This window comes from Meleagris gallopavo, chromosome 1 (assembly GCF_000146605.3).
Source record: "Meleagris gallopavo isolate NT-WF06-2002-E0010 breed Aviagen turkey brand Nicholas breeding stock chromosome 1, Turkey_5.1, whole genome shotgun sequence".
Lineage (NCBI taxonomy): Eukaryota > Metazoa > Chordata > Aves > Galliformes > Phasianidae > Meleagris > Meleagris gallopavo.
This window is the reverse complement of record NC_015011.2, coordinates 53175556-53183850: the sequence shown is the minus strand read 5'-3', so window position 1 is coordinate 53183850 and position 8295 is coordinate 53175556. Positions and strand designations below refer to the sequence as shown.

The following is an 8295-nucleotide window of genomic DNA, read 5'->3' as shown; positions in this document are numbered from 1 at the left end:
AAAAAAAAGTTCTGGGCATGAAATGCTTCTAATTTTATTTTTTTATTTTTATTATTTGTTTTAAAGACATTCACTACACAGTCTTCAACATTATATTGCCACTTTTCTTTTGATTCTGGTCATGCAAATGTGTTTCTATCTGAGAAAAAACAGAAACATAATTTCAGTCCCTCTCTCCCCTCGATTTTGCAAAATTCTTGCAGCAACTCAACAATCAAGTTACAGCAACAGGAAACCGTTTTTCCAATTCCCCAAGCAGACTCCCTGCAGAACTTGTTCAGTGAAGAAGGACACAGTAGGCTGGAATTCAGCTGGAACTTTGTGCAAAATCAGGACAGCTGAATGAGCGGCCATAAGTCACCCTGGGCAAGGACAGAAGCAATATTCTTTATAGAATCAGACAATGGTTTGGGTTGGAAGGGCTCTTAAAAACCACCCAGCCCCAACCCCCTGCCACGTGCAGGGCTGCCACCCAGCAGCTCAGGCTGCCCGGGGCTCCATCCAACCTGACCTTGAGTGCTTCCAGGGATGGGGCACCACAGCTTCTCTGGGCAGCCCGTGCCAGAGACTCACCACCCTCTCAGTAAAATATTTCTCCCTGACACCTAATCTAAATCTCCTTTTCTTTCTCTTTCGGTCATCCTTGTCTGTAAATTAATCTATTCTACAACTAAATTAAATCATCCACTGAAGCCTCTGAGGAGCAGAACAACCGACCGGGAATGGAATTGCAAAGCACCAAAGCATGAGGAGAAGACAAGTTCTGCATCCAGAAAATTCACCCCTTCACAGCAGTGCCATAGCAAACTTGCACAGCGTTTGCTTCTTTGGGGAGCCATGTCCAAGTGTGGCCCTCTAGCTGCTGCCCAGCCAGCTGGGCACCCCCGGACAGGGCTGCAGCACACAAAACCACACATCTGGAGGCCTTGCACAGGTCCGGAGCTTTGTCATTTGACATCTACAGGCACAGGCCCTTCCTGCTGCTCACACTCAGCTTCGCTTCCTTCTGGAGGTGGAGGAGGGAAATAGAAAGGTTCCAGGGGAGAAGGGGATAGAAGGAGATGCAGGCATGGATCTCTGAAGCCCGGAGAGGAAACACATCCGTGAGTCGCGTCCCTGAGGCTGGTCAGAAGGCACAGGGCCAACAACTACGGATGTCCCTCACAGTGTGATCAGCCCCCACGGCAGCGCACAGGGAGCTAAGCTGTCCAGCAGAGCCTAACGTGGGCAAGTTTGGCTTGGTTTTCTTTCACACCTATGCTTTCTGCCTGTTCTTGGAAGAAATGCAGCCTGTCAGCCTCTCCCACACACCATAGCAGCCCTGACCCCAGATCCCTTGTGCTGCTGTGCAAGGAGAAACAGCAGAGACAAGAAGAGAGGGCAAAGGGAAGGGAACTCAATCAAACTCATGGCCAGTGCTGATGAGGAGGCCAGTTACACCCAGTTACACCAGGAGATGGCAAAGACAGATGTTCTGTAGTCAGCCTCCGCCTCATGTTATAAGGTATGAAAGCAAGCATTCAGATGTCATATTTTCTCATGTCTCCAACTTCTGCTAACAAGAATAGATTCAAGAAAGCCAGCTATCAAGAAATAACACCCTGCCCTAGCCTAAATTCCCCGCAAAGGTCTCATCTCGGCCACACTATCATAGAATGGCTTAGGTTGGAAGAGACCTTAAAGATCATGGAGCTCTATATCACAACCCTTCCTCCATAGGCACCAGCCACGTTGCTGCTTCTGCTGTGAAAAAGGCAGGAGCAGCATCTGCATTCTGCTCTTAAGTTTTGGTTCCACAAATACTCAGGCAAACCATTTCTTCAGGTGCTAGAAGAAATGAAAATACTTGTTTTCAGTTAACCCACACAAAATTGGAGACAGGCAAGCTGATCACTGAAGGTCACAGTAGAACCTGTTGGGGAGTGAGAGAAAATGTAAAAAGCAGTCTTTTTCCCTTTGCACATAATATTCACTACTGGACTGTGAGGAAGAAGGAACAGAGACATGCTCAGTACTCAGGCCTTGGGATTTGAGGGCTTTTTTGGTTGGCTGGTTTGGGGGTCTACAGAAAGCTCTGTGAGCTAATCACATGGACTGCAATGCAGAATGGTCTCTGCCCACACCTACGGCTCTGGGGTTAGCCACAAAAAGCAAATAACACAGGCAGGAAACAATCCTAACAGGTAGTACGTTTGACAAACATTTTTAAAGCAAATGGTGCAGGCTCCAGCATAACCATATCATGCTACAGAAGAGCATATAAAATGTTCTGAATTTTATCCAGAAAACTTGGGGATCAGACTCCTGCCTCACAATGCAGTCCTTAAATAAAGCAGCCCCGTAGTTCATGGCTGTGATCAGAGCTCAGCATCACTCAGGCCAGAAGCTCTCAGCACTAGGGCCTGCCCAGAGCTCCCCAAAAGCCACACGGTCTCCCTTTCCCACCCCATACAACTAACAGATTGTATATAAGGACAGGGCCAGCCCCAGCATGGCAGAAGAGGAATGCTTTTTCTTGGCAGAGAAGAAAGAGATGAAGTGGGTGTCACATTTTTCCATTAGATTTTTGCTTGTCACCACAGTGAAGCCAGATCGCATACAGAAGATTGAAAGCTGGTTAGTGGCAGATGGCAATAAAAAAAGGAAAGAAAACTGAGTAGCTTCCAAGGCACAGCTGAGGCACCAAAAGGTCAGCAGCACGAGTAAGCTACACATTTGGATGGGTGGCAGCTATAGGAACAGCTCTAGTAATTCAGGTCTATCCCATTTCACCTTTCTTTATTTGTCCAATTACTTACTCTGGTTCCCAACTTGCCGTCCTGAGAGGAAGCACTCCTTATTCGACTGAGCACTTGCTTCCTTCCTGCACTCATTTAGCATCAAGGTTGTAACTTGGTTCAGCTTTCTGAAGACACAAACTACTTTTGAAAGCTCCCAGACACAGGCAGCAGCCATCCCTGCCACGGAGAGCTCAGAAACATACCACAGAAAAGGGACGTGCGCAGCAGGAAGGGTTCTGTCCACTGCTCTGCATCAAGCTCTTCTCAAACAGCCTCTCCCTATGAACGATCCTTGAGCAGATGTCTCCTCCAGGTAACCCCCTTTGTTCCCAAAGTGCAGCCCACTGCTATCAAATAATATATCTACACTCACCAGTATTATATTTAGGCACACACTCCTGAAGCTGGCCAGATTACTTCCACTGTACATTCCCTCAGCCCAAAATGCAATTCCACCAGTCTCTTCCCCAGGCAAACATTCCCACCTGCCCTCTCATGTCAGCACCAGTACCTGAGCTGCGACAAAGCAAGCTGCATCAGGAAACATACTGCTGAAAACTATTTTCTGTCATGCAAGAAAGTCATTTTTCAAGAGGATGAGCTCTCAGGCAGCTGCTGCAACAGCCTGCGGTTACATCCAGGTGCAGAACCGCACTGTCAGGTCTTGTCACCCAGAAAAAAATGCAGCCAAAGGGTATCCAGACAGTCCTGATCATCTCACCTGCATGATTCAGGGATCAACAGCAGCACGGAACGTGCCGTCCCCGGAAAACCAGGTGCAAAGTTCTTCTGCAAGAGGGGGATGCTCCCCAAATTCATAATCCTATGGGGCATGAAAAGCTGTACCAAGAAATGGGAGAACTTAGAGGAAGGATGCTTTAAGCTCATGGGAGGCAGATAGTACAGACTGTGGAGCACGTCACTGAGCTAAGCTAATCCCTCTCCAAAAGGTGGCTACCCCTAACTGCTAAGTCTCACCTAGTGCCGTTCTCCTGCAGCAGTTCTTTCCATCCCACATCAGTCAGACAGAGAGATGGCAGAGTGCTTGCGGCAGGCAGTGGATGCTGCAGGTGACAGCCAGGCAGCAAGAAGCAAAGACAAAGACGTACAGCCAGAGCTAACGGCATGCTGGCCACAGACCTACGAGATTTACGTTTATACTTATTTTATCTTTATTTTATTTGCCGCTGCCTGCACGAGGGTGACCAGCTCTCGCTGCATGGGAGCAAAGCGAAGGCAGGCGACTGTACACAACTGCAGCTGGGGTCAGCACCTGGGAAAGGCAGCAGGACACAGCATCCTCACACCATGCTGTGTGAGCTGGACTCACAGCTAATCTGCCTCCTCCACAGACACGCATGCTCCTAAAAAGAAGTGTTTTCATACATTAAACACTGGCACATTCTCATCTACCAAGCTTTAAAGTCAGCCCCAGGACAGACTAACATTTTTTCCAGCTGTTGTCTTCACTGCAGATCTAGCTCTTCTCTATACAGTTATAGGCAATCCAAATGCAACGAGCCAGCAACTTGATGCCATTATTTTTCTAATTTAACTATCAGAAAATATGAGGGTAGGAGAAAACTTCCAAAGCATCGCATGTGTGTTTATCTCAGCTTTGAAAGAAACTGTAGATTGTTTAAATCCATTACGAGCAGCTGGCACGTCTCTTGGCAAACAGGAATGATATTTGTATTTAAATTTTGGAAGAAAACACGAAAGGGAAAAAATGATTTTTGGTGCAGAACACCAAGTACAAGTTGTTCTGCTGCTAATCAGTTGTGACCCTGATGCTTTTCATATGGGGAGTTATTCTCAAAATTTAACACTTTGCACAAATTCTGTATAAAACTACTTAAAAATAAAATCTCACTTTCACATCTTTCTCCTCTTTGCTGGACGAGTTTGGAAATAATCCTTGGACGTGCTGATTTTACACATTTTCCACCTCAAGTTAGCCATCTGGTCCTCCATATGCAGGTGTATAGGGAGGGAAAAATGAGAGATTTCAGTTTCCTTGTTAGCAAGCTGCAGGCTAAACCCCACTTTCAAATAAATGAATTACCTTTTCCCCACCGAAATAAAATAAAACAATAAATAGGATTAGCCTGTATCGATGCCGGGTTTTACAGAGCTACCTTATGCACAGGCAACCACCAGAGATTAAAATGCAGCCAGCTCCACAGCCACACGTGCTGTGCACTAACCACAACTTCTAACTAAATACACACTGTAAAATCAAAGCACTGTGTTCCATTTCAATTAAACATCGCCAGTGCCGTGGCTCTGAAGATTGCAGGCAATCCACGGCAGCTCACTCAGATGCCCCATTTCTGCAGAAATCATCAGCATGCAGAGCAACAGCCAGTGGTGTTTTTGTGGCAGAGGAAATGAGTCACCGTCGGCTCCTGGGGAGCTCAGAGGCTTGCAATGGGCAATTTTCATCTGAAGGAGGAAGGCTGGCTCCGAGATTCCCAACCCATCTCAGATGACAACTGCCACCACTGAGCTCTCAGGGCCGATGGGGAGGTGATGACGCAGCCACCAACCCAAATGTTCACGTTGCACATGCGGTCTGAGGGTGAGGTGCCTGGAGTGGCATCACTGATGCAGCAGTGGGCTTATTGAGCTCTAACGCCACTCAGAAAATGGCACTGGTGACGTGCTGGTTGGGGCATTCCAATACTCCAACGTCAGGCCTGCTCAAGGGTATGCAACTTGGGTGACTTTCAATTGGAAGCAGCCAGTAGCTAAGGTGTTAAAAACAGACAGAAAATGCTGGGGAAGGACAAAAAGTCTGCTGCAGATCAGCCCAGAACACAGCCTCAGCCCACCTGCTTGGGGCCTACCAAGGGTTCACTGGCAGCAGAGAAGGGAGTGAGGAGGCTGCAGCCTGTCTTGCTTCTGCTCTCTCCAGGCTGCAGCAGGCTGTGTGCTCCCTTACTGCTTGACTGCCAGGAAAAAAAAAAACTTCCAATAATAATGCCTTGCAAAATGCTAGGGTACAGCATTACCCATACACAAGCCTAGCAAGCTGCAGGCAAGATGAAGATTACAGGCAGACACATCATACGTGCCGTGAACAAACCCTTGGGAAGCTTTTCAGACTTTTCTTAGAACATTTTTCATAGAATAATTAAGGTTGGAAAAGACCTCTTAGATCATCAAGTCCAATCACCCACCTACCACCAATATTTCCCTCCTAAACCATGTCCCTAAGTACTACATTCACCCTTTCCTTCAACATCTTTAGGGATGGTGACTCCACCACCTCCCTGCACAGCCTGTTCCAATGCATTGTCACTCCTTCAGAGAATAAATTTTTCCCAATATCCAACTTGAACCTTTCCTGGTGCAACTTGAGGCTATTCCCTCTTGTCCAATCCTGTTCTTTCTTCCACGAGAAACACCACCACTCTGGAAAAAAAAAAAAACCACTTGCTACCAAGCTATCTAGCATGCAAGTACACCTGCAAAGCACACAGACTTGAATGAGACCCCTTCATCCCAGGCTGAGTCCCCGGAGGTCTCCATTTCTCCCGGTGCAGCTGATTACTGTCTGGCACCTCCTCACACCTGTGCTGGTGAATCACCAGCTGAAAGGGAAAAGTAAAAGGCTGGAATTCAACCCTGGTAATCAGGCTGGAACAGCTTGAAGTAGCATTTGAGTTTTTAAGTACATGCATGCTTCCACATTTGCCCGATAGCTTCAAATCCACCAGACCATACACAGCCTTTGTGGTTGTTAAAATTTAACTTAAAATACACAAAAGACAACTAGCTACACAACTCCCCTTCTCTCCCCCCCCAAATCTATGTGCACACACAGGTCTGCCTGCAGAAGGAAGTGGATCCCTGTTCTTGCAGCCATGCATCCCAACCAGCTGTCCTGCCTCCGCCTCCCCTGCTCGCACTGCTGGACCTCACAGCTCTTCCCAAGCACATCCAGAAGCGTTGGCACACTCAGGTGTGTGGCAGGGACAGACCCACATCTAATACCAGGACACCAGTTTCACATTGCTGAAGGACTGAGCTCCACAGGCATCGGTGCTGGTCCATCTGCATGGTAATGTGCATCTCTGAGCAAGGCAACAGCTGCACTGCTGCACCCACAGCTACAGGGCACCTTAGAATCACACAAAGGCCAGAAGATGCCACAGACAGCACATAGGAGGCTCAGCTCTTCATCCTTCATCCTTTTCTTTTCAGTAACACCAGCAAACAAGCTTACAACCAAAGCAGAACCAGCTGGGTCAAACCAGTCCTCCCACATTGAAAGCAGAAGGCAGGAGAATAACAGATGTTTCATCTAGAGGGTCTTTTTTTGGGTGGTGTTTTTTGTTGATTTTGTTGTTACTCTTGTTTCAACGATCCTATGAAGCTTCAGCCAGACATAAATGGAGAGCTTGTGTTTCATGATGTCAAGCACAGTGTTTTCCTTCGCGCAGAACAACATACTTTTTGCAGAAGAAATAAAGTTCAATGTGTGGAAATGTGTGCATTTTCCCCCAAAGTGATCATTTCAGAAAGCTTTCTTTTTCCCCCCCTGAAGCTCCCAGCACCCCACTACATCCACCTTATCCACAGCACTTTGCTGCACTGATATTTCTTTACGGATGGCTTCTCTTGGAATTCTTCCAAAAACAACAAAAGCTAAATTGATTACATGCTTTTTATTAGACTTCAGGATGGCCCCTAAAGAAGCCTTTTCTTTATAAGCACCTAAGGAGAAAATCAACTAAAACTCACGCAGACAAACATACGGTAGAAAGTGGCTCCCCACAAAGAGGCTCGCAGCCCATGTTAGTGCAGACTTAGTGACACTTTTCCCCTTAATAACACACCTCAAGGTAGCACTTGGTGCTTACAACTCCCGAATAGCAGAGGGACAGCCACCCCGTTTGCAACCATGGGGCATTCTGTCAAGCAACACTTGAAACCAAGTCACAGCTCCCCAGAGCAAGGCAGTGACACATTTGTGTACAACCACAGCCGCAAGCACCAGATCTGTTTCAGGGCACTAATTAAAGGAATAGGAGAACGTGAACTAGAAGAAGAGTGGGCTCACGGTTCTTCTCCCGGGGATCCCAACCACACGGCATGGCTGGAGCACCCAGAGGGCCTCTCACCTCACCACAACACCCCTCCTTGTCTTGTTGAGGAAGGAAAGAAAGGACCACCACAGCACAGCTGTTGAAGGAAGGGCCTTCCACTGCTAAGAGCTCCTGGTGGGTCTTTAAAAGTCACCACCCGACATGCAATTGCTCTCGGTGGATCTAACAGGAGCAGCACGTCGTGCAAGAAAGCGCAAGAGCTCCCGAAGCCACTATTCCCGAAGTCACTGTTATGGAACCCCCGCAACAAGCGCAGGGCCCGCCAGCCCGGCCTGAAGCCGCCACCCCGGGCCGCCCCTGCCCTCCTCACCGTGTGGCCCAGCAGGGTGTCGGGGTCGGCGGGTTCGCACAGCTCGCTCAGCTTGCGATCCCAATGCAGCAGCGGCGGCTGCTCGCCGCTC

At 48.0% G+C, this 8295-nt stretch overlaps 1 long non-coding RNA gene across 1 annotated transcript; it reads right to left on the bottom strand.

The window, feature by feature from the left end:
* Positions 1-565: 565 nt before the first annotated feature.
* Positions 566-8289, bottom strand: LOC109367717. Its single transcript, XR_002115085.2, has 3 exons — positions 8205-8289; positions 4654-6197; positions 566-4144 (listed from the first exon to the last, which is right to left on the bottom strand). It is a non-coding gene; the product is annotated as an uncharacterized LOC109367717 (long non-coding RNA).
* Positions 8290-8295: the final 6 nt, after the last annotated feature.